Raw genomic sequence first — 27,758 nt, forward strand, 5'->3', positions numbered from 1 at the left:
TGCTGATTATCGATGTCGAGAGCGCTGGATTTTAAAAGGACTCGAGCAGCAGCGGGGGAGTGAAGCCTTTCTCAGAGCTCAGAGCGGGAAAAGGAAGCGCTGCAAAAGCGGAGAGCCCGTAGATCAGTAGGGGGTCAGAAAAGGCATTGCAAGCGCTTTCTCTTTTCAGCTCCGTCAAGAAGACAGCTTGTAGAGTTTCCCCTTCCAGCCCTTTTCAGCCGTATCTGCTAACTGCTACAGTAGTTACCGCTGACTCCTTTTATCTCGCAGAGACCTCCTGGAGCCTCACGCCATACACCGTCATTGTCAGCAGTCCTGTGCCCAACCTTCCAGGTACAGGGCGGGGCAATGATCACCTGAGCTACGCGGAGGCGTGTTCCGTCATGCTTCCCCCCACTCCAGCCCACCTTTTTTTTCTCGCTCTTTCTTAGGTCGGGCGGGGTGGTGGATCACACTAGGGTGCAACATCATGACACCGGATGTCCAGGGCCCAAAGTTTGGGCAGGCAGGGGGTAAGGCGGGCTATTCCCCATCTGACAGTAGTGGGAGGGGCCACAGAGGTTTGTGTAGGGCCAGGGCGAGTGTTAGGGCACTTGGGGAGGGTGGTGGTGAAAGAAAAAAAGGGCAGAATTATGTAAAATGTCTTACTAGAAGGAAGGGTATGTCTACTGACATTCAGGGCTTAAACAAAAGCATAAACAATGGATATTAAGTTTGCATTCTATCGGTCAATGTAAACGGCATCTTAAACAAACGAAAATAAGGGTTGGTTGATAAGATGGTTGGCGACATTCTCACCCCAAATTTTGTGTCTACAGGAAACTCACCTTAAAACTAAACAAGCCTAATTTGTTTATCCCTAAAGCATTTTTTAAAGGTTATTTTGCCTCGGCACAGGTTGCTGTAAGGGGGGTTGCAATTTATTTTGGACGAGGAATAAATTGGGGCGTCGTCCAAATTCAAATGGATCCATATGGCAGATGGATTTGGATTGCTGCAAAGGTGGACGGAACTTTGCTGAATTTTGTGAATTATTATGCAGCAGTGGTAGATGATTTTGTGGCTCTTAAAAGCATTAATGATAAAGGGCCATATGTATGTAACCGTAAAGAAACCGATTCATTAATACCGAATTTTACCGATTCGGTATTAAGAAATCGGTATATCCGTGTATGTAAAAAATCTGTAAAATCTACTGATTCGTTAAAAATCTGTAAAAAACATACCGAATCAGTAAAAAAATACTGAATCGGTAAAAAAATACCGATTCGGAAGCAATCGAAGAAAAAAAATACCGAAACACCAATACCGAATCCATTACCGAATCAGTAAATACACAATCAGTAAATACCGATTTGGTAATTCAAAAATTCGGTTTTTGATGAATCAGCCAATCCTGTGCCTCCCAATTACTTCCCAAACAGGAAGTGGCCACACCCAGGCAGCTGCACTGAACCTGGAGCTGACTGTGAGGCAGACAGGTGAGCTGAGGATCCAGGAGCAACAGAGCCACACATCCACAAATCCCCCCAAACAAACCTTGGAAATGGCAAGCCAGGAGAGAGAGAAGGAGGGATCAGAAAGGAAAAGGAAGCCGAAGTTCAGTGAGAAGGAGCTGGAGGTACTTATACAAGATGTGAGCCAGGACCATGACAAGCTTTTTGGAAAGCAGTCCCTCCATGTGCCTGAGTCTCAGAAGAGACAGATCTGGACTGGGATCCAGAGTAAAATGAATGCAATTGGGGTCACCCAGCGTTCCTTAGAGGACATCAAAAAAGGTGGTATGACCTCAGGCAAGGATGGCTGAGAGGCAGAGGCAGGCCGGCAAAACTAGTGGAGGGAAGAACACAGCACCTGCACCAACATCACTGGAACTGAGGGTAGAGTCCACCCTCCAGCCGGAGAGTGTAAGTGGCGTGGGAGACGCACACAGCTCTGCCAGAGCTGCCAGAAAACAAGGTAAGATGAATGCCCAGCATGCTGTGCTACCCCCTCCCCAACCCCAATCCCCATAAAGGCATAGGGGCTCCCACTGCACTACATGTCTTACTCATTACCTGCTATGCATTGTGGGAAATGTAGTCCTAGGGAACAGATGTATAGGACAGGCAGCCTAGCAAACCCAATAGCATGTGAAAGAAATTAGCAAGCTGAGGACAGTCAGTGTGATCTGTAGGCATGATGTTTAATGCAATGCAAATGCAGCCAGAGAAGTGAGTATATCTACATTCTGTCATTACAGGCGAGTCATCTCGCAGTGCTGCAGAGAGGAGCAGACCAAAGGCAGCCTGGCCAGAGGGGAGGCAACAGGAGGAAGAGAGTTTGCCTGCAGGGCACACAACCTCCGCACCACCACCACCACCAACTTCTCCTTCCCCAACATCACCACAGCACCAGAGAACACCGCCATCTCCTCAAACTCAATCCCCAGTGCCACAATCACCACCACCACCACAATCAGGCAGGAGGCATGCCATGGCCACCCTCCAGCAGATGGAGGAATCGGAGGAGGAGGGTACAGGGGGCCAACAGTCTCCAGTCCATGAGGAGGGCAACATGGTGAGGGCAGGGACTCCATCTGAGCGCGCCCACACATCATCAAGACGCCGCAGGCAAAGGCCAGCCAGTCCTCAAGGCTCAGAACATGATGAAAGTGTTTTCACTGGACTGGAAGGCAACATGCTCAAGGTCTAGCGCCTGCAATGGAGAGATATGCGATCATTGCATAGGGAGGTGGCTCACATAAACAAACACATGTACAGAATTGAGAAGGGCGTCACTGCAATAGGCAACAACATGTCTGAGGGTACGAGAGACATTGTGACCTCTGTGGACAAGCTCTGCAGCCAGTTGGAGCAGCACCGTAGGCGCAGGGAGAGGCAGAGACTCCAGGCCTATACCAAGGCAGTGAACAGGCTGGCCACTGCTACCTCCCTAATGGGTAGAAGGTCCATCACCATGCAGGAGGAGATGGCACATTGTGGAAGGGACGTGGCCAGGGGCATGGTGTCAATAACCTCTGCACTGGAGGTGCTGCAGAATGTGAAGGCGGCCACTATGGAAGTGGGGGGGATAGTGAGGAGGCTACCGGATATGGTAGCATTACTCCCTCTCCCACCGAGGGCAAGAGGCGCAGCGAACGCCACAGCGCAGCGCAGGAACATAGCGGCAGCACAGACAGTGTGGCCAGTGAACATGGACATGCAGCGCGTGGGCGCAAAAAATAGATCATACTGTTGTACTCATTGAATGGGTGATGTAACCCATGTCTGTATGGACACTGGTTTAGATCATGGCGGTGTGCTGATTAAACACCATTACACAAATACAGTAACTGGCTCTGTCTCGTTACTCACTCAGAAATAGTTGCACGCTATCTCAGCCCGTCTGTGTCTCCCATCCTCTTCTACTGCAACACCAGCTGCGCAGGGCTCTGGCTGGGGATTGTCCTCGCCCTCGTCCTCAGAGTCAGTTAGTTCCACTGCTGTTCCTTTTTTTGTGGCTAGATTATGTAGCATTGCACATGTAGCAATTATTTTGCAACATTTGATGGGGCTGTACTGACGTGCAACTCCACTTTTTTGGAGGTAACGGAATCTGCTTTTAAACAGTACAAAGGTGCGCTCCACCAGGTTGCGTGTGCTCTTATGTGCCACATTGTATCTCCTCACTCCTTGGTGTGGATGGGTTGAGATATGGTGTGAGTAGGTAAGACCGGAGGGCATATGCGCTGTCACCTAAATGCAAAAGAAAGTGCCATTAATGTATATCACCAATAGGTTGATCCAAGATGTCGTGTTCCCCGACCCCCAGGAACACACAGGACACGATTGGTGCTTCAGGTATTCATTTATTGTTACTTCTGGTACAGCGCATATCTTCCATGACCTCTTGCCTCAAGGTCCTGCTTATTATGTGTCCGTCCCTTCCTGTCCCCTTCCCTGACCGGAACTGGTGTCCGGTGTCCCCTGGCCTCGGACCTGTGCCCCAGGGTCCTAATGCCCCTGTCCTGGGCATGACATCTCCCCCTTTGTTGCAAAACAAACATTTCGCAATAAAACATTTCGCCGGATGCTGCCTGTGGTCAGAGAGAGATATAGAGAGATATGTAGAGAGAGAGAGAGAGAGAGAGAGAGAGATGAGAGAGAGAGAGAGAGATGGATGGCAGAGGGGTTTCCACAGGCCTCCGTCCTTTTACATCTCCTCTATTAGTCTTTTTGTCTTCTTGGTCGCTGTTCTCTGATGTCGGCTTGTGTTTCTTCCTCTTGTGTGTCTTCCTTCAGCCCTTGCTTTGGCACCTCCTCTTCTTTGGTTTTCGATTCTCTGAAGTGCGAGCTATTTCTAGTGATGTGATATTGGCCTGATGACGCCGTGATCATTGGCCCCTTTACTTCTGTCACAGTCAATGGGTCTCTTGAGAATGCGCTATCAGATTTCCTCACTTGTCTTTGTTTCACTATCACGGTGTCTCCTTCTTTTATTTTGGTGTTTGTCGCGTGTCTTCTCTGATCAGCATAGGCCTTCATTTTTGCTTTCGCTGCTTGGTCTCTTGCAGCAATGTCCTTTTGCTCCACTATTTCCACTTCTTTCATTTGTGGCAGTCTCGTTCTGCTTGGGCGCCCCAACACTAGTTCAGCAGGGCACCTTCCTATGGAGCTGTGAGGGGTGTTCCGATAATCTCTCAGCACCTGACATAGAGCTTGTCCAATTGAGATCTGTGTTAGTTTTGCTCTCTGTTTCGCCTTTTTAATAGTTCCCATGAACCATTCAGCCATTCCGTTTGCTTGTGGCCACAGAGGTGTTATCCTTCGATGATTGATCCCAAGGTATTCCATGAATCTTTTGAATTCCTCGCCAGAGAATGGCGGACCATTGTCTGTCTTCAGTGTCTGTGGCGAGCCCCATGCTGCGAATATCTCATCTAGGACCGGCAGTGTTGCGTTTGCTGATGTTGATGCGACTTGTCTCACTATTGGGAATCGGGAGAATTCATCGATTACTACCAGCAGGTAATTTCCTGTCTCCAGGGGGCCATAGAAGTCGGCCGCCATCTCTGTCCACACAGCTTTTGGGAGTTGGGACATTTGCAGTGGCTCCGGCTTTGATGAAGGCCCTGTTATTTGGCAGATGTGACAGTGCATCACAATTTCTTTGACCATGTTGTCTAGTCCCGGAAACCACACTTTTTCTCGTAGCATTTTTTTTGTTGCTACTATCCCTCGATGCGACTCATGTGCTAGTTCTACTGTACTTCTTCTCAGTGTCCGGGGCATTATTATTCGAGGGTCTCTCATCACTATTCCATTTCCATTTTCGGATAGTTCTTCACTTATCTTTTTGAACGCCAGCAGCTCTTCTCTTTCTACCCCTTTTTTCCTGCTGCTGTTGCTGTTTACGTGCCTCCACCTTTGCTGTTTTGTTATTTCCATTGTTGCTTGCAGGGTGGGGTCTTGCTTTGTTTCCTGTTCTAGCTCTTCCATTGTTATGGTTGCCGGTGTGTTATGTTTCAGTGCAAAGTTCAAATATTCCTCTGCCATTGTTGTCGCTTGTGATGCCTGTGGCAGGGGGTGCCTTGATATGTAGTCAGCTGGGTTGTGTTCCTTCCCTGGCTTGTGTATTATTTTGAAGTTGTAATCCATGAGCCTTATCCCCCACCTCTCTATCCGGGGTGGTATTTTTGCATTTGGATTTCCATATATTGTTATGAGTGCTTGGTGATCTGTTATAATTGTAAATGGTTTCCCGTAGATGAACATGTGATAGTGTTCACATGCCCATACTACTGCCAGACTTTCTTTTTCCGGCTATGAGTATAACTTTTCCACGTCTGACAGACTCTTGCTTCCATATGCTACTACGTCCCTTGGGGAGTCTTTTCCTGGTTGATGTTGCGCCAATATTGCCCCTAGTCCCACTGGACTCGCATCTACCGTTAGCTTGGTGCATAGTCTTGGATCAAAGTATGCTAGGTGATCTACTGCCGTCCCAGCATGTCTTATTTCTTCGAACGCTTTGCTGCATTCTTCAGTCCACTTGAAGATTTGGCCTTGTTTTGTCAGTTCTCTTAGGGGTGCGCTTACAGTAGCAAAATCTTTAATATATCTTGCACAGTAGCTAGCAAGACCAAGGAATGACCTCACTTCTGCCACATCATTGGGTTGCTTTGCTCTTTCCAGTGTTTTTACCTTGCTGCGATCCAGGCGCATTCCTTTCTTGGAGAAAATATGGCCAAAGAATAATAGTTCTTCTCGCTCTAGCTCACATTTGTCTTCATTCAGTGTCAGACCTGCCTGCTCCAGGTGAGAGCATACTTCTCTCAGAGCTTTGTCGTGCTCCACGTCTGATTTTCCGAACACCAGAATGTCATCGCTGTAATTTAAACTGTTCTTTACTGGCCTTATTACTTGTCGTATTGTTTCCTGAAATATTTCCGCAGCAGATGAGATCCCAAATCTCAGATGTTTGTATCTGAAAAGACCTAGGTGGGTGGAGAACGTTGTGATATATCGAGACTGAGGATCTAGTTCTAGTTGGTGGTATCCCTTACACAAATCTAGTTTGGAGAAACGCCTTGTGCCTGTGTGGCAGCTGATCATATCATCTAGATGTGGTCCGGGATGCCTTTCACGTTCAATTGCTTTGTTTGGTATCCTCATGTCGACACAGATTCTTATTTTTGACGTGTCCTTCCTTGGAATAGGCCACTATTGGCGACACCCAGGGCGTTGGTCCTTCTGCTGGCTCTATTATGTCCTGCTTGAGCAATGCTTCAAGCTCCTCCTCTACATGTGGCTGCAGGTGTATTGGCACTCTTCTATGATGTTGCGCTATAGGCCTTACTGTTTCATCGATGTGGAGCGTTATTTGCTGTCCTTTCAGTTTTCCTAGTCCTTGCAGTAGCTTGGGGTATTCCTTCAGGATGCTTCTTTTTTCTGACATATTGTAAGTCATTTCCAGGAGACCCATCCACTGAGCTGTGATGTTGCTCAATAAGCGTGGTGCTGGGATGTCACCCTTCAATACGTGTATTTCCTCTTTTGTCTTTAGATCTTTGTATGTCAGTTCTTCAATTAATTTTCCCAGATAGCTTGTTTCTCCCCTGAGGCGGAAGCCGGGGGCATCTTTCTGTACACTTTATGGAGTGACTGTTTGAAATTGAAATCTTTTAGAGCGTGCATGTGTTGGGATAATTAATACCTTTCCTGTACTCCTGGTGATTTACTACTTTGAGCACAGACGCCACCACGTGCAGCCTATTTTAAAACTGTTTATATTTTAATTGGAGCACTTTTATTGAAAAACTGACCTCTCTGCCGGTCCGGACGAGATTTCTTCGTCCCAGGGGCCCGACCTTGGTCTCTCTCCCCCGGCGCAGCTGAGCACAGCGCTCTCGCCGGCCGGGAGAACGCGGAACCGCCATCTTGGGGGGAGGCAGGGTAGCGCTCCAGCTCCTGGACGCCTCCCGCCCTCCCTCACTACTTAAGACCCTCCGCCCCTCTCTACTACAGATAGCTTGTTTCTCCCCTGAGGCGGAAGCCGGGGGCATCTTTCTGTACACTTTATGGAGTGACTGTTTGAAATTGAAATCTTTTAGAGCGTGCGTGTGTTGGGATAATTAATAACTTTCCTGTACTCCTGGTGATTTACTACTTTGAGCACAGACGCCACCACATGCAGCCTATTTTAAAACTGTTTATATTTTAATTGGAGCACTTTTATTGAAAAACTGACCTCTCTGCCGGTCCGGACGAGATTTCTTCGTCCCAGGGGCCCGACCTTGGTCTCTCTCCCCCGGCGCAGCTGAGCACAGCGCTCTCGCCGGCCGGGAGAACGCGGAACCGCCATCTTTGGGGGAGGCAGGGTAGCGCTCCAGCTCCTGGACGCCTCCCACCCTCCTCCCATCGCTAGATGGATATGTATAAAAAGAAGGGCTCTTCCTGTCCGCGCAGCGGGCGGGCGCAGCGGGCGGGCGCAGCGGGCCCGTCTGCGCCCGTCCGCGCCAGTCCCGCGCCCTGCGCCGGAACCCCTGCATCTCGCTCCCCTAAAATTATCTGGACCTTCGATCAACTGCTCCAACTTCGTCAAGATTTTTGCAATCCCATTACTTGCTGTAAACCCTATAGCCTGGAATCTATGGCATACTCTTGTTCACAATGCAACTTCACTATCCCTGGTGTTTCTAAAGCATCTCAGCTGCCCCCGAGTGTTCATGGCCAACCCTCAGTCATTTTAAAAGCTGCTTTAATTAATTGCAGATCTCTCCCGGCTCAGGCCACCGACATCTGGCTATCGCTTGATACTCATAAATGGGTCTTATTGTTTCTTACAGAAACTTGGATTAAAGATTCGTCCAAACCGGATATTAACTTGGCCATCCCACCTGGTTACTGCTTTACTGGCATTAACCGAGAAAATTCCAGACCCGGGGGGGGTCTCGCGGTAATTGCATAATCCCACCTGAAACTGAATCTTACTAAAATTCCTAATCCCGGTCTTATTGAAGCCGCTTATTTTACGGTCTCGGACCCTGCTGGCACCATATGTGCCGGTATCCTGGTCTATAACCCCCCTGCTGCCACCGTCCCCTCTCTCAATGCCTTGACGCATTCTATTGCAGATTTTTCTCTTAAACACCCCCACTTTACTGTGCTGGGAGACTTTAATCTCCATATTGATAATCCTTCCTGCTCACAAGCCGCTTCCCTGCTGGAAACATTGCAAGGCCTTACCTTGCCCCAATTAGTCAAAGGCCCGACTCACATAGCAGGTCATACATTAGATCTTATTTTTTCTAATCATCCTGGTATTTCCGCCCTCTCCCCCTTTCCCTTGACCTGGACAGATCACTTCCTTCTTCCCTTTACTATCACTTCCACTTCCCCTCCTTCTCCTTCCTTTATTGACAGAGATAAGGCTCGTAAATGGACCAAAGTCACATGTGAGTCCTTGGAAGCTTGTCTTCAATTTCAACTAAATCAGCTGGAAGATCTCGATAAAGAAACTGTAAGATTTAATTCGACCCTTTCCTCTGCTCTGGACTCTGTCGCCCCTCTTGTCCCACTGACTTCCTCCAGATCACGCCCCTCTGCCCCTTGGTTTTCCCCCCTGCTTCGTGAGGAAAAGAGCAAGTGTAAACAATTAGAACGCAAATGGAGACAGGAATATGACCCCATCGCCAAACTGGCTTATAAATCTGCCCGCAATAAATTTCATAAATTGAAACGTTCTACGATGAGAGCTTATTTTTCTAATCTCATCCAACAGGCGCAGAACTCTTCTAAAACTCTTTTTACCATCGTGAAAGATTTTGTAAATCCTCCTGCCACCAAAACCCAATGTACCCCTACTCAAGATCTGTGCGACGGACTCTCGGACTTCTTTCAGAACAAAATAACCAAACTGTCGTCCTCCTTTGATATTGCCCCATCTAATCACCTTTCTGATATTGAATGTTCCACTCATTATTCATTTAATTCCTTTAGTGAACTTACCCCAGACTTGGCGTTGTCCTTGCTATATAAAGTCAAGTCTGGTTCCCCTCTGGACCCAGTTCCTGCGAAAGTCATGAGTACTCTTGCCCCTGTTCTAGTGAATCCTCTTCTAGCCATCTGGAACTCCTCTCTGTCCTGTGGTCAATTTCCCTCAGTGTGGAAACAGGCTAGGCTAATTCCCATTTTAAAAAAACCCGGTGCAGACCCCACGCAATTTGGTAATTTTCGGCCCATATCACTCTTGCCCAAACCTGCCAAGATACTGGAGAAAGTGGTACAGAAGCAGTTGGCTCAGTTTCTTGAATCAAATCAGCTGTTACACGATTCTCAGTCCGGCTTTAGAACCGGCTACAGCACCGAGACGGCACTGCTAGAAGTCTCTGAGATTATCAGGGAATCGGTGGATAGGGGCGAGGAGGCCATGCTGGTCCTCCTCGACCTATCCGCCGCATTTGATACTGTATCCCATCACATACTGGCAACTCGTCTACAACAGCTAGGGGTCGGTGGTACAGTGCTGGCATGGATTAAATCTTTTCTGTCTAGTCGATATCAGAGGGTTACGATGCACCCATTTGAATCAGAGGATAAACCCCTCTTATGCGGAGTGCCCCAGGGTTCGGCCTTGAGCCCTTTATTGTTTAATGCCTACGTGGCTCCTCTTGCCAAGGTAGTTGAGTCTTGGGGTGTCAGGGTGGTCTCCTATGCTGATGATACTCAGCTTGTTTTTTCATTTAGAGACCACTCTGACTCCCTCTTTTCCAACTTCAGAAACTGCCTTGGCAATATCTGCTCCTGGATGTCAGCCAATCACCTTGCTCTTAATACCGATAAAACTGAGATTCTCTTCTTCAGTCAGAGATCTCCCCCCCCTGCACTCCTATGGTGGCCCACCGTATTGAACCCTCCACCTACTCCAGTACAAACTGCTCGCAACCTAGGTTTTACTTTTGACAACACCTTGTCTGGTAGCTCCCAAGTCAATAAAGTTGTAGGGGCTTGTTTTACCAAACTGCGTATGATCCGGAATATTTTCCCCTATCTCCCTCAATCTTCCCGCAAAACAGTCGTCCAGGCACTTATCACGACCCATCTAGACTATGCTAATAGTCTCCATGCAGGTGCCCCCCAATATTTGATTGACCGTCTGCAAGTTGTGCAGAGCGCCGCTGCTCGGCTCATTGGTAATATCCCCGCCCGTTCCTCGGTCAGAGCATACCGGGACGAGCTCCACTGGCTCCCCATAGCCCGGCGCATCGAATTTAAAATCCTGATTCTGGCATTCCGTGCTATTCATGGAACTGGCCCGTCCTATCTGAGCAAACGACTCAAGATCTCGTCTTCAGTAAGACATTTGAGATCCAACAGCCTTCGTCTTCTGATCGTGCCAAGATTCAGGCTCTCTCGAAGTGGCGGAAGAACTTTCACCGTCATAGCTGCCAAGCTCTGGAACAGCCTTCCTCTTGACCTCAGGTTCATGGAGTCTGAGCCTATCTTTCGTCGTAAACTTAAAACCTGGCTGTTTACTAAACGTTAAAATTCTACAGCATCTTAGTGGATTTGAACCTGGTAACCTTCTCTGGGGATACTCAAGCTATCATAGCGCCGGGACACCTCCGCCGGAGGTAGCCGCGCGCTTTACAAGCTTCTAAATAAATAAATAAATACATGTTTGTTACCGGTTTCCTGGACCCCCAGGTGAACACTTCAACTCGGGATGGCCTCAATGCTGGTTTTATTTTCATTTTTTCGTATTTAGAGACGCACATGATATTACATGTTGCACCACTGTCCAGGACAAACTTTGCCTTGTGTGGCCCTACGCCTATGGTCACAGATTCTGTCTTTTTCATTTTGCTTTTGTCCACAAGGCATATTCTTTCTCTGTCTTCACCTTCATCACTTGATTCAGTAGTGACATCCGTCATGAGATAGAGTTGTTCCGTCTTTTCTTCTTTCTCTTCTTCATCTGACTATATTGAGGAGCTCCTTGTTTTTGTCTCAACATGCCTGACGTGCCTGCTTGTTGACATTCGTGGTCTTCCTGTTCTTCCTCGGTCATTTCTGAAATGCATCCCTTGGCATTCACTGGCATAATGATTTCCCCCATTGCACTTTCTGCACATCTGGCCATGGGCCTCTACGCGGAAATTCAAGTCCGCACCTGTAGCATGTTACTTCCGGTTGTTTCTTTGCTGTTGGTTCATTTCTATCTTTTTTCCACCCACTCGAACGGTTGTTATTTGTTATGCGGTGAGCTTGAGCCACTCTTCGTTCCTTTCCTCGCTCCATTTCCTTTGCTTGTGCTGTCGCTCTAGCCTCCGCTCTTGCTAATGACAGGATGTTTTTTAGTGACGTTGGTTCCTTTAGGATCCTCGCACGGAACTCCGTGTCACGGCAGCCCTCTATGATACGCATTCTGATTGCTTGTTCATTGTTGAACTTGTCTAACTCGCAGTGTGTTACAAGCTTCCTCAGTCTTGTTGCAAAGTCATCTAGCGTTTCATCCGGCTGTTGAAATGCAATCGTGAAAGTGTATCGTTCAAAGTCGACGTTTATCTGAGGATCAAATATATCAGTTAGGCATTTTTTTAGTTTGTCATAGGTGGCGATCTCCTCTTTTGGCAGTGTCACTAATAGATCTTCAACCTCATCACCTACTAAGTTCAGGAATAAACCTAACCTTTTGGTTGCTGTCACATCTGTCGCTTCCATGTATCTCTCGAAGCGTCTGACCCACTTTTTCCATCTGATTCCTGCTTGTGGCTCAGATAAGTTGAATAGTAGCGGCGTTCTATATTGTGCACTTGGTTTTGGGTCTGCCATTCTGCCTTGTTCTCTTATTTCTTGCCTTGTGCTTGTTTCTTTATTTCTCTCTTTTACTTCTTCTTGGCACTTTGTTGTTACCATTAATTATTGCTTTCCTCTAAAAATCCTTTATTTTCCTGCCTTTGCCCTTTATTTTCCTTTCCTGTGCTTTTTTATTTGTCCTTTGTCTTTGCTTGTGCTTTATTATTCCTTTTAGTCCTTAAATCAGCACTTTTTCTTCTTTTTTCATCTTTGCCTGCCTTTAAAATGGCCGCCGCGCTGTTCTCTGCTCTGATTGGTCAATTTGCCTGACTTAAAAATGGCCACCGGTGATCTCGCGAGACTTCTTAGCCAATCGGGGCGCTGCCTGACTTAAAAATGGCCACCGGACTTTCCTTTGTGTTGATTGGTTCTTGCGCCTGACATCAAAATGGCCGCTGAGACTCTCGTGAGAGTTCACGCCAATTTCTTAACTTCGCGCTTTTCACACGGCGCTTACCGGCCAGTCAGTCTTCTTTTTGCAGCAGTCGGGGTGGGCTCCCACGTCGCTGCGCTTCTTCCTGGGCACTTTCAGTCTTCCTTTTTCTCGGCACGACGCGATCCAGGGTGGGCTCCTGGTTTCAATCGCGGTCACTTCGTCGATGGGCACACATGGACTTCTTCAAACACTCGTCGCCAGATGTCGTGTTCCCGACCCCCAGGAACACACAGGACACGATCGGTGCTTCAGGTATTCATTTATTGTTACTTCTGGTACAGCGCATATCTTCCATGACCTCTTGCCTCGAGGTCCTGTTTATTATGTGTCTGTCTCTTCCTGTCCCCTCCCCTGACCGGAACTGGTGTCCGGTGTCCCCTGGCCTCTGCCCTGTGCCCCAGGGTCCTAATGCCCCTGTCCTGGGCATGACACAAGGTATACATCAGGGTGTGTCACATTGATTTACCTAGTAGGTATCCTTCTCCAAATTCACCAGCAGCCAGATGTGTATGGATACCACTGTTCCTGAATATGTACGAGTCGTGGGTACTCCCTGGGAATTTTGCCACAATGTCAGTTATGATGAAATTTGCATCACATATCACCTGCACATTTATGGAGTGAGTGGATTTGCGGTTGCGGTAAATGTATTCTGTTGCTGCAGGTGGACAGATTGGTATGTGGGTCCCATCGACGCAGCCAATTACGTGTGGGAACTGTGCCATTTGGTAGAAATCCATCTTGGTCTTCTGCAGCTCTGCCTGTGTACTGGGGAAGGTTATGTAATGATGCATTCGGTCCATCATGACATCCAGGAAGGTGTTGAAAAATCTTGATAGGCAGCTCTGTGACACACCACCTACTGCGGCTATCACACCCTGGTAACTTCCTGAGGCCAGGAGGTGCAGGCAACAGAGCACCTGTACATGGGTGGGTATTGCGTGCACCCTTGGTGTCTGATGCTCAAGATATGGTTTCAGGTCCCGTATGAGGTCAAGGATGGTGTGTGGGTGCAGCCTCTACCTCTCATGGATTTCTTGTTCAGTCAATTGGAACAATGTGACACGCAGTCTGTACACCCGCTCTTCCCGTCTCCAAATCCTCACTCCTTCTGCTCCCAAACGTAGCCGCCTTGCTATGAGGTAGAGGCCTGCCATTGTGTTCACACTGTTGCATTTTGAGGCTGTTTATAGGCAATGCACCTGATTACCACCTGCTCAGGATCAGTGGTAAATACCGATTCGTTAATACCGATTTTGGTCAGATTCGGTATTACCGAATTTTGCTACATCGCATTTCGGAATTATTACCGATTCGTTATTTACCAATTCAGTAATGTTTGTTTCGGTGTTCACTGATCGGTAAATAAGGAATCAGTAACGATTTACCGATTTGATATTACCGAGGGCATTCGGTAATACATACATTGCACAGGGCGAAATACCGGTCGGTAAAGTCGAAATTTACCGAATTTCAGCTTTACCAACCGGTATTTGCCCACCTACATATGGCCCAAAGTCAGAACAGCAGTTGGCCCAATTATTTTAGGGGGGATTTTAACTTTATTCAAGTTCTACAATTAGACACTTCAAATAAAGTAGAAAAGCAGATGAAGCCTGGGACCAAAACGCTGATAGATAATATAAAACAGGACTATCAACTTGTTGCTGCTTGGCGAAGGGTCCATGGAATAGCTAAACAATTCACTTACTATTCTAGTCAATTTAAGTCCGCTTCACGGATCGATTTTTTTCTGGTGTCACGCTCTTTGAAGTGCTTGAACACTAAGATTTTGGCTAACTCCTTCTCTGACCTTTCTCTAATGAAATTTGAAATAGACATAATATTGGGGGAGAGAGGAAAATCCAGGTGGCAGATGGATAGTCTACTCCTAACCAACCAACAGTGGATAATAAGTATACCAGAATGGATTAGGGAGTTTTTCGAGATTAATAGGGGCACTGCGAGGCTTTTCCCAGTTTGGGGGGCCTTTGAAGTCCCAGTGTGAGGTCAAATGATTGCTTTTATGGCAGAACAAGCCATAAAGCGTAAAAGTCGAGTTAAAGAACTTCAAGAAGCTGTTGATGTGGCCTTGGTTGAAGAGCAGTTCTTCTGGGGGGAGACATTGTACCAGAGAGGATTTAGCCAAGACTAAGCAGGAATTGAGGGAGTTTTTTATTATGGAAGAAATTAGCAGTTCAAGAGCGTACCAGTAGAAAGCTTATGAAGAAAGCCAAATGGTAGGAAAGCTTTTCGCATGGTCTACTAGAGTCAAGCAAGATGCGGCAATAATAGATGAAGTGTTAATACCAGGGACGCAGATAATAGTTTCTGAAAAAGATGACGTCCCAAAAATCTTTGGCGATCATTATAAGGATCTCTATTCAAATAACTATCAGGTAGCTAAAGAAGCGATTCAGGGCTATTTTGATGATTTAGTTCTCCCTCAGGTCTCTATTGGACAAAAAGAGGCTTTAATGGCGGCTATTTCTGCAGAAGAATTGTCTAGAGCTTTGATTTCAATGACTGGAGGTAAGGCCTGTGGAAACGACGGTCTTCTGACTGAATTTTATGAGGTTTTCTCAGAAGAGTTACTACCATTTTTGCTTGAGTTATTCAATCACGTTAAAGCAGTGGGGGATGTTCCAGTGGCCTTTAAAGATTATTTGATAGTTTTGTTAGGAAGGGCAAGGATCCTAGGGAGGTTGGCTCCAATAGGACAATCAACCTTTTAAATACAGATTATAAATTACTGATGAAAATATGGGCCAACCGATTCACCCCCATGGCACAACATGCAATTCACACAGATCAATCTGGCTTTATAGCAGGCCGGTCAATGTCATCAAATACCACCTATTTAACTCAAGCAATTGATTATTTTAATATCCACCAAACCTCTGCAATAATAGTGATGGTTGATGCCGAGAAGGCATTCGACCTAGTGAATTGGGATGCATTATTTTATGGCCTTGAAAAGTTTGGGGTTCCCTTGCAAGTAAGCATAACTCATCCATTAAAAAAAATAAAGAATTAACAGGATGTATTATTCGAGTAAAATGTAATAGTTTCTTTTGCACTTTCAGACTTTTTTTATGGATATTGAAAAGAAAAATCTGACTGTGAAGGTTTTCTAATTAGACTCCAATGCAATTTAATAAAAAAAATCTATTTTTTGTAAATTATAACATTTTCACAACATTGAAAATATTGAAATGTATTTTTCTGAAAATAAAAAAGAATTACAGTATACACTGTAAAGGTACTGGAAAGTCACTAGGGGAGCAAGATTTATTATTTTAACTCGACAAAGTGTTACCTCAGGGAAGGTGCAGGACAGTGGCTGATGGGCAGGTTTAATACTCTAACTCCTCAACTACATATCTCAGGGTAGGTGATGGGCAGTGACCGGGGGGTAGATTTACGATTCAAACTTTGCCAAGTACCTACCTCAGGGAAGGTGCTGAACAGTGACTGGGGCAGATTTACTATTCTAACTCCACTAAGTGGTTATCTCAGGAAATGTGCTGGGCAGTAACTGGGGGAGGGGGGCGGGGGGCAGATTTACTATTCTAACTCCGCCAAGGACTTACCTCAGGGAAAGTGCTGGACAGTGACTGGGGGGGGCAGATTTACTATACTACCTCCACCAAGTACTAACCTCAGAGAAGGTGCTAAACAGTGGCTGGAGGCAGATTTACTACTCTAATTTCGCCAGGTACTTACCTCAGGGATGGTGTTGGACAGTGGCTGGGGAGCAGATTTACTATTCAGCTCCACCAAGTGTAACCTCAGGGAAGGTGCTGGACAGTGACGGGGGAGCAGATTTACTATTCTAACTCCACCATGTACACCTCAGGGAAGGTGCTGGACATTGACTGGTGGGTAGATGTACTATTCTAACTCTGCCAAGGACTTACCTCAGGGAAGGTGCTGGACAGTGGCTAGGGGAGCAGATTTGCTGTTCTAACTCCGCCAAGTACTTAAATCAGGGAAGGTGCTGGACAGTGGATGGGCTGCATATTTACTAATATAACTCTGCTAAATACCTATCCCAGTGAAGGTATGGACAGAGGCTGGAGGGGCAGATTTACTACTCTAACTCAGCCAAAAATAACCTCAAGGAGGGTGCTGGGCAGTGACTGGGGTCAGATTTGGTATTCTAACTCTGCCAAGCACTTACCTCAAGAAAAGTGCTGAACAGTGACTTGAGGGCTAAATGTAATATTATATTTCAATTTTTTTTAGAATACAACAAAAGAAAATAAATGATACAAAAAAACTCTACTAACAACAAGAAGAAACACTAAAAGCATTGTTCCAACCCAGAGCAGAAACACCATAAATAAGGTAAAAATATAAAACAGTACAATGTAAACTGATAAATAACAAAGAAATACACCCAGAGATGCAGGACAAACTCAATAATGGCATATACATGTTTTTCTGACCGTAGAAACACAGCAAAATCTGAATTTGAACTCTAAATTCCTGAAGCAAACACTACTAGGGCCAAAAAAACAGGTAAATTAATTCGAAATGAACAGGAAATCAATATAATAATTGCTTTCTTTTTTCAAAGCAGGATACGAAAACAAAAATTGTTTTCCCCAGTTCAAACAGCATTAATTAAAAATGTATTCTTAACAGATTCCAAGTAATAACTTTTAATCTTTTTCTTCGTTCTATAGGAATATGCCTAAAACAAATGAAAAAATAAACAATCTCATTTTATCACATACAAAATAATTATTTTGCCAGTTTTTTTTTGAAGAATGAAAAATTCATGTGAAGCAAGATATATTATTTCCAAAAGAGTAAACAGACTTTTAAAATATGGTGGCAATACCTATTGTAAGAAGCGATTAACTGAGCCTAGGAGTCATTTGGGTTGAATACTTTACGTCCCATTGCAAAGACACAGCAGTTACTCTTGGTGACACAGTGGAAAGAATCATAGAGCATACCCTTACTACCTCTTCTGTGGAGACTGGTGCTGACGTCACATGCTCCAACGCTGGCCGATCGGAGTTGCAACAAAAGTTCCCAACTCTCGGCTCCTCAACATTGCTGATTGACTCCCTTTGCAAGATTAAAAGTGGGACAGTGGCAGTACCCCTCTCCCCACCATTGGATTCGTCCTTATATTTAAGGGAGAAAACGTAACTAACCAATCTGGTTTGATACTAACAGTGTAAGCCTTAAAGTGGTCACAATCAGAACCTATGAGCTGAAAACCAAGCTGGCAAATCTTTTACCAAATCCTAAATCATGATCCTGTGTGCTCGTGCCCCCTCCCTGCGACCTCATTGAAGCCTCTGGATACTGAGGGTGGTGCAGTCCCGAGCTGCTCAACTACAAATATTAAACAGAAGAAGAAGAAAAAAAAATTGTGGGGAGGGGACCAAGGATAAAAACAAGGGAGGAATCGGTGATAACAACCTTCCTAGAGCAAACATCACAAGGCGATCACTCTGCAGAGGAGGAGGAAGATTCAAATATGAAAAGCCACATTGACGCAGTTACAAACCCCTCACAGCCCACACAAGATGGCAAAAAGACAAAAAGACAAGATGATTTATCCTGTAAAGGGGGACAGGGAACATTTCAAACCCAAGCACTGATTAACTATGAACTAAACAATGACCAGATTTTAACAACAGACACCCCCCTTCAGCACCGCATCACCATGCCAACCAATAGAAAGGGCGATATCAGAGGTTACTTGACACTGACGATCAAAGGGGGAACAACCTGCCCCCCTCAGGAACTCTCCAGCTCAGAGCAATCCATTGATGGTAATAGGACCGTAGGGCCCCAGGAGGTCAAATGTAGTACTGCAGAGGGAAACAGGACCCCACTAAGGCAGAGCTAATATTTGCAGAGAGTGGGTCAACAATCACATTTGACACATCAGCCACCACCAGGACAAGGGCGAAAAAGAAACTCAAAGATAAACTTGTAGTAACGCTATAGCTCAGGACACATAGCACCCAATAAAAGATTGCACCAAATATATATCTTGGTGGAATTGAAGTCCTTGGAGACACAGGCTATGCAATCATCACTTACTTCTTCAGACATATCCAGACTTGCCGGCAATATAATGAAGGCTAAAATAAACGGTGCTGTTGGAGGGCCAGGGGCCCAAGTTTGAGCCAAGAGGCAATTCATGCATAAGCTAGCCATCGCTGCCTATCTACCACATATTAGCACTTCAGAGGAGAGTTTAAGCTATGGGCAGGATCAAGTTGGCCCAGAGGCTAAGGTAGAGTTCGATCAAGTCCCAACTAACGCGAGACAAAAAAGGGTAAATGGAACAAGGCGAAAGATGTTCATTGGCCAGCTGGTGGTCAAGTTTTATCGACCAAACACAATGAAGCTTCCAAACTTGAATATGAAGGTAAAAATTAATTGTTACCCCTATACTCCTCATTTTCTGACACATTGACAACCATTATTGAGACACAGACTTTTATGGCACTTCTCCATGCTGATAAACTGGATAGTCAAATAAACATATTACAATATTTGGCTACTTCAATCATGAAAATTGATAACAAGATTGACCGCCTGAATAGTTTATTAAGAAGAGCGCAAGACACAGGAGAGCTGACACAACGACAGGACTCATGCCATTGCAGCATAATTTTAAAGAAACTTGAATTATTACCTGAAATAACGAGTACCTTAATTGACGACTTAAAGAAGGAAAGAAGAGGCCCATTGGGTAGGAACGACCCTCTTGGGAAACAACGTTAAAAAAGGGCAAGTTTTGAGAACAAGCCGACTCCATCAAACTCAAGTTCTGAGGTGGAGAATACAGGGCCAACAAATTGCCAATTGACTCCTGACAATACGTTTCACGTATCGGACCAGGCAATGGAAGCACACAAGTGGAGCATGGGCAGGAGCACAAGCAAAGACATGAACATCGCATCCAAGAATGTAAAAAAACTGTAAAAGAAGAGAAGATACCCTTTTGCACCGGGGGTGTAATGATAGTAGTGAACTGATGGGAAAAATAAACAATCTCACCATAACTTCAAAGAATCCCACAAGCCGCAATCTCATGAAAAACTATAAAGAAGAGACAGGCAAACTTATAACAGATTCCCCTAAACTGAATCAAAACAAAATGTCTGGGGTATTCCGAGAGCGGGAGGCTCACCCGGAACTGCTTGCTCTATTGTAAATTCTCCACAGTCAAGCCGCAAGGCGGCAAAGGTGTGTGAAAAGACAGCAATGTGGACACAAACAGAACTTAATCAAGCGGACATGAATGACCAAAAAGAAATAGATCAATATCAAATGGAGCATAGGAGGCCAGATGAAAGCCCGGGAATCACACTATCATCTTGTAATAACATCATGACAACAGCCCACCCCCAAGAAGGCCCAAAGATCCATTGTAGGAAAAAGCAAACATAAACAGCCTACTAAACTGCCCCAAAGATCCAACATGGGAACCAGTGAGAAGGTATAGCCTGCAGAACTAAGTCCGCAAAGGGGTGTCATAAGCTCATCCCCTAAATCAAGGCAATTATCAAGTCAATTGTCATTACGAAATGACGAAACAAAAATGACCTGTCTTGATTTTAAAATCAAACTATAACCCAAGTATACTTCACAGGTCAAGTGGGATATTCATAATAGAGGGAATGTGGTGAAGCTTTGTGCCCAAATTGTGCCAGGCTTAAAAAATACGACCTAGGGCGATATCGGAGGAGTGGCCTTCCTTCCTCCTGACTCCAGGGACATAAATGAATGCACTGAGATAACCATCTTCAAGTCAGAGCTGGTAAGTACCTTAAAAAAGAATAAAAAACATCTAGAAAATTGGGGGATACAAGTTAGAGAAGTGACCTAATTGAAATATCTGGCTTACCTAACAGAGAAGCATGAGGACCCTAATGAGGTCTCAAAACAAGCTAAGAGGAACCATAACAAGCCACTGCCCACAACTGTGGGCTCCATTTTAAGGGGCATAAAAGAGGGAACTAGAACTTTACCAAAAGGAGAAGGGGATCTACAAATCATAGCAAAAATAGGAGGTACACGCCAATGCATCATGCAAGCACAGAGACGCCGAGATTGGGCATGGCTTCCAAACGCTCTCAAATTGTGACCCTAGTGAGCAAACACTGGTAAACTGCAACCAAGTGATAAGCTCCAACTTAAAAATCTGCTCATGGAATATACGTGGCTTAACTGATACTGAAGATAAAAATGAAACCATCAGTTTAATTAAAGAATTGAGATATTGCCGCCCTACAGGAAACCTGAGCCCTTCACTCATCCCTTTGGCCCAACTTCACAGCCAATGAAGCAACAGCAGCAACCTCACTGAGAGGGGGTCATGCTTCTGGGGGGGGGGCAATCTATGTGGAGAATGATTTGGCAGCCACCGTCACAATTCTGTGTAGGGGGAGCTGCGATTATATCTTCATCAAACTATTGATGACCAAAACTGGCAATGTAAGACCAGAGTTTACAACTATTATTTTAGGCTGCATTTACCTCCATCTCCAAAAGACAAGAAGAGAGTCTACAATACAACACTATTAGGATTTCAAGCAATGAAGGAACTGTCACCCCTCTACGCAAGCAACATGTGGGTGGTATGGGTGACTTCAACACTAATCTAATTCCCACAGGATCAAATTCTTCATTCACAGCACCTGGACGACCAAATCTGGGCCATACCACTGGCAAAGAGGCAATTGCAAGGAACTGATAAACAGGGAGTCATTGTGGCCTTATTTTTAAATCAGCTAAGTTTGCGCTTGCTAAAGTGGAGATTCCACACAGACTCGGCTGTGACCTACATGCACACTTCTTGTTTTAGAATGTCAGCCTCGGACTACATCTGGGTGTTGCTGGTCCATTTTCAAAATATCAGTAAGTTTGTTGTTACCCCTGATGTGACAAGTAACCATGCAATGCCCGCCTGTGAAGTCCAGGACTCTAGGCCCACCTGCCCTCAGATTAAGCCAAGTGACATCGAGGACTTACTTGAGCCAATCAAGAAAAGAAAATGGTCCATGATAAATCAAGATAAGTACGGGGAAATAGTGGACAACTTCCTGGACGCATCCCGGCTAGTAAGGGAAGACATCACCACTGCAAACCTCTGGGAGTCCCTGGTCACTGATTTAAAGGAAAATGTAACATGTACGGGCATCTTCCAGCCTAGAAGGCGATTTGAGACATCAAATGGCGACCCTGAAATGCAGTTTAAATATAGCACCTTGCCAGTCCAGCAACGTCAAGGGGCAACAAAACAACTGCAGATCTGGGTTGCTAGGATCTGCTGAGAATACAGAAAAGCCCTCTATGCCTAAAAGAGGGAAAAGGAAGCTCAGAGGTGAATTGATTCACACGAGGTGATTAAATCCAAGGATTAAAGAAAGTTTGGCTATGAGTGAACAAATGCTTTAGATCAAACCATCAGGTTTCTGTTACAAACATTGCCTCTGGAGATTGAGGAACTTACATCAAAGCTCTTTAATGGATCCTAGAGTAGCCCACAGTCAGTTCAGATAGCTAATCAAAAACAGAGATGGTAAAATCAAACAACCGGATTGAGTGGAAGATACTATCACTGTTGCAAAACCAGAAGTTGAAGATACGCTTTCAATAACTGCAGCACAAGTAGCCTTAGCGATCAAGTAAATGTGCAACTGGCCCAAATGGCATTCCTGCCACAGTATACATGTATCTAACAATGGAGGGTTTGGCTCTAATCAGTAAGGCTGAGCCTCATATTAAAAAACCTATAACCTTGTTTTTGCCAATAACTCCAACCGCGATTGACTCCGGGATGTGGAAGAAGGGACGCGTGCTGCCTAATTCATAAAAAAAAGATTTATTTTAAAGTCGAAGAAAACGTCCCACGGACACAAGATGATCTTGTAAGGTGTGCCTATTTAAATCATCACTGACCACGAATACAGACAGGTCCTTCCCATCTGGACAATGAAACTAAGAAGAGAACTGATTCTAGAGCGAGATGGACCGATCTCTATGAATAGTGTTTGGTCCTGAAGAGAACACCCAGCTGGTAATTGTGGGGTTCGAAATGCGGCGATCTTGTTGTTTTCAAACATGTGGGATTAAAGAAATGACTTTTCTGCCTGGTTGAATAACTTTGTAAATTCAGTGCAATATTTGTTTCAGTGCAGGAATTGGTTTTTGAAAAAACCCAACACTGTTTGTATTTGCTCAAATTATGAGGCTCTTGTCAAAAAGTGTCTTAATGAAGGGTTACCCCACCTGAGCCAAGGTTGTTTGTTATATGTTACACATTTTGTCCTAGTCATGTGTATGAGTCATTTATATTGATGTTTTTTCATGATATGTGTCATAGACCCTAATTAATTGAATGTTTTCTGAGTCCCAAATTTGGTATGTGGTGTTTTGCGTATAATTTGGAAATAAGACAAATGCATGTTAATGAATGATGAATGCTAATTTTTCCATGAAATCGAATACATTTTTTTTTTGATAAATGTCGGAAATGGGTGACATTGATTGGATTTCTTGTGTCCATTGGATTTCTTCTTAAAGTAAATATCAGTTCAGGCAGTATACATGTTGGCACCGTCTCGTTGGCCCACAGTGATTGCGCATCTACTTCAAGAATGCTGATTAGGGCGACACAGAGGGGCTCACTCCTGGTGCCGATTTGTAAAAAAGTCTCACAATCGTACACTGGGAATTACCGATTGATAGCGTTACTAGACGCTGAATGCAAGCACCATGGCAGAATATTTAATCAAGAGCTTCAAGCTTGGGCTGAAGAAATAAAGCTGATCCATCTGTCACAAACCGACTGCTAAAAGGGCTGTCACATAGAGGACAATCTCCTGGCAGCATTTAAAAAATGGGCCATGGTTTATCGAGGTAAAGGCAATAGAGGTGGTGGCCATCTACAAATATCTCGAACTTTGGCTAGACCACAGGGACCATTTAGAAGCACATATTACAGCCCAACAGGGAGTAGCAAATTCACTTAAGAGGGCATTCTGTGAAGTGAAAAAATCAATGAACACTCTAGACCTAACTGACCTCCTGAAAGTGATATGATGTAAATTTCTGCCTACTGTGGCTTATGGAGCAATCATATTCAGAGGCAGATTGGCAAACTAGCTGGACAGAGCACTGTCATCTTGCTACCGCAGAGTAGTCCAGCTTCCGAACTGTACCTTGCACGCTCAAATCCGGATAGAGTTTGGGCTAACCTTGCAACAATGGTTATTAACCCCTTCGCTGCTAGGCCTTTTCCCCTCCTGTGCTAAGGCTTTTTTGGGCGTTTTGGGGTAGTGCGCGCTTAGGCCCTTGTAACTTTTTGACCACATAAGGTATCCATGCCACATTTGCGTCCTTTTCTTCCAACATCATGTGGATTCTAAAGGCACCCAGGGTTTGTGGATTCCCTTGGAGGGGTCCCAGAAATTAACCAAAATATAGTGATTTTTTTGTTTTTTTCAGAAAAATGGGAAAAACGGGCTGCAAATGAAAGCTTCTGGGTTTTTCCCTGAAAATATTATCAAAAAAGAGTTTGTGGGGCTGAAGTCTCCATTTTCTCAGCTTTTAGGGAATGACAGTCTTTTGTCAGAGAACCGACATTTTTCACACAGTTTTGGCATTTTTCTGGGACATAGCCTATTTTTGCTATTTTTAGAGCTTTCCACCTCCTTCCAGTTAATGGTAGAAATGAGTTTGAAAGCAATAATGGATCCTGGAAAGCTGTACATTTTTGAAAAGTAGACAAAATTCTAAATTCATAAAGGGGTCATTTGTCTAAATCCATGAAGGTTTATTTATAGAAACTAACAGTTAAATATTGGAATAATTGAAAATTTGTTGAAAAAAACAGCCTTTTGTCTCAACGTTTTCACCTATAACTTTTTCTAATTTTGACAGCTCTTGGAAAGCAATATACTGTTACATCCGTTAGACCTTCCTGGTTGTGGGGATATATAGGACTTGTAGTTTCACCAAGAACCCGACGAACCCAGATGCAGAAACTGAGCAGCAACTTGCAATGGTATTTTTTCATTTACTGGGTATAGAGCACTTTGTCCTGGAAAATGTATACATGGAAAAATCTGTATGAAAGACACCTATGTATTTCTGAATGGGGTACAAATTATAGAGTTCAGAAACAGTATATAATTGCACATTTTCAAAATTGGGAATACTCATACTAGCATGAGAATTATTGGTAATTTTTCAAAAAGATTTTTTTTACACAATGTCTTTCATTGAAAGGGAGAAATGCATGAAAGCTCAATAGGTAATAACAGTTGATTTACAGATCTGAATTACCCCAATTCTCCCGATAAAAACGGTACCTCACTTGTGTGGGTCGGCCTTGTGCCTGCGACAGGAAACGGCGCAAAATGCAACGTGGTCACACCTAGATTTTGCAGTTACAAATTTACCCTTTTTTGGCAAAGTGCCTACCTGTAGTTTTTGCACCCTAGCTCTGCCGGCACCTAGGGAAACCTAGCAAACCTATACATTTTTGAAAAGTAGACACCCAGGGGAATTCAGGATGGGGTGACTCGACTGCCTACCACCAGGTTTTGTTACCCAGAATCCCTTGCAAAGCTAAGAATTTGACAAAAAAAACACATTTTCCTTACATTTCTGTGGTGGAAAGTTCTGGAATCTGCGTGGATCAACAAATTTCCACCCACCCAGCATTCCCCCAGGTCTCCCTCAAAAAATGGTACCTCACTTGCGTGGGTAGGCATAGTGGCTGCGACATGAAACAGCGCAAAACGCAACATGGTCGCACCTCAATTTCCCAGTGAAATCTTGCACTTTTCGGACAAAAAGACTACCTTTTGTTTTTGCGCCCTAGCTCTGCCAGCACCTAGGGAAACCTAGCAAACCTATACATTTTTGAAAACTAGACACCCAGGGGAATTCAGGATGGGGTGACTCGTCTGCCTGCCCCAGGTTTTGTTACCCAGAATCCCTTGTAAACCTAAATATTTGACAAAAAAACACACATTTTCCACACATTTCTGTGGTGGAAAGTTCTGGAATCTGCGTGGATCAACAAATTTCTACCCACCCAGCGTTCCCCTAGGTCTGCCAGAAAAAATGGTACCTCACTTGCGTGGGTAGGCATAGTGGCTGCGACATGAAACAGCGCAAAACGCAACATGGTTCCTTCTCAATTTCCCAGTGAAATCTTGCACTTTTCGGACAAAAAGACTACCTTTTATTTTTGCGCCCTAGCTCTGCCAGCACCTAGGGAAACCTAGCAAACCTATACATTTTTTAAAACTAGACACCCAGGGGAATTCAGGGTGGGGTGACTCGTCTGCCTACCCCCAGGTTTTGTTACCCTGAATCCCTTGCAAACCTAAACATTTGACAAAAAAAAACACATTTTCCTCACATTTCTGTGGTGGAAAGTTCTGGAATCTGCGTGGATCAACAAATTTCCACCCACCCAGCGTTCCCCCAGGTCTCCCTAAAGAAATGGTACCTCACTTGCGTGGGTAGGCATAGTGGCTGCGACATGAAACCGCGCAAACTGCAACATGGTCGCACCTCAATTTCCCAGTGAAATCTAGCACTTTTTGGACAAAAAGACTACCTTTTGTTTTTGCGCCCTAGCTCTGCCAGCACCTAGGGAAACCTAGCAAACCTATACATTTTTGAAAACAAGACACCCAGGGGAATTAAGGATGGGGTGACTCGTCTGCCTACCCCCAGGTTTTGTTACCCAGAATCCCTTGCAAACCTAAAAATTTGACAAAAAAAACACATTTTCCTCACATTTCTGTGGTGGAAAGTTCTGGAATCTGCGTGGATCAACAAATTTCTACCTACCCAGCGTTCCCCCAGGTCTCCCGAAAAAAATGGTACCTCACTTGCGAGGGTAGGCATAGTTGCTGCGACATGAAACAGCTTAAAACGCAACATGGTCGCACCTCAATTTCCCAGTGAAATCTTGCACTTTTCGGACAAAAAGACTACCTTTTGTTTTTGCAGCCTAGCTCTGCCAGCACCTAGGGAAATCTAGCAAACCTATACATTTTTGAAAACTAGACACCCAGGAGAATTTAGGATGGGGTGACTCGTCTGCCTACCCCCAGGTTTTGTTACCCAGAATCCCTTGCAAACCTAAAAATTTGACAAAAAAACACATTTTCCGCACATTTCTGTGGTGGAAAGTTCTGGAATCTGCGTGGATCAACAAATTTCCACCCACCCAGCGTTCCCCCAAGTCTCCTGAAAAAAATGGTACCTCACTTGCGTGGATAGGCATAGTGGCTGCAACAGGAAATGGTTCAAATCGTACGGTGGTGAATTTACAATACCCGATTGCAAAACTACCTTGATCTTGGGGGGGGCACCTGAGTTTTTGGCCCAGGGCTCGGTGGCCATCTTTGGAAACTACCAAACCCAAACAGTTCTGAAAACTAGACACCCGGGGAGTCCAGAGAGGTATGGCTTGCGTGGATCCTCCAACGTTCCTTTACCCAGAATCCCTTGCAAACCTCAATTTTTGCTGAAAAAAATCAGTTTTCTCACACTTTTTTGTGTGAGAAAGCGTGGCATCACTGGGCTCACACAAATTACCTCCCACCCAGCGTTTCCTAAGGTCTCCCGATAAAAACGGTACCTCACTTGCATGGATAGGCATAGTGGCTGCAACAGGAAACGGTTCAAATCGTACGGTGGTGAATTTACAATACCCTATTGCAAAACTACCTTGATTTTGGGGGATGGGGCACCTGAGTTTTTGGCCCGGGGCTCGGTGGCCATCTTTGGAAACTACCAAACCCAAACAGTTCTGAAAGCTAGACACCCGGGGGAGTCCAGGGAGGTATGGCATGCGTGGGTCCCCCAATATTTTCCTACCCAGAACTCCTTGCAAACCTTAAAATTAGGTAAAAATATCACTTTTCCAAACTTTTTTGCGTGGGATCTCCGCGCCGGCAAAAATGTCC

The sequence above is a fragment of the Lissotriton helveticus genome, chromosome 2_1, assembly GCF_964261635.1.
Source record: "Lissotriton helveticus chromosome 2_1, aLisHel1.1, whole genome shotgun sequence".
Taxonomy (NCBI): Eukaryota; Metazoa; Chordata; class Amphibia; order Caudata; family Salamandridae; genus Lissotriton; species Lissotriton helveticus.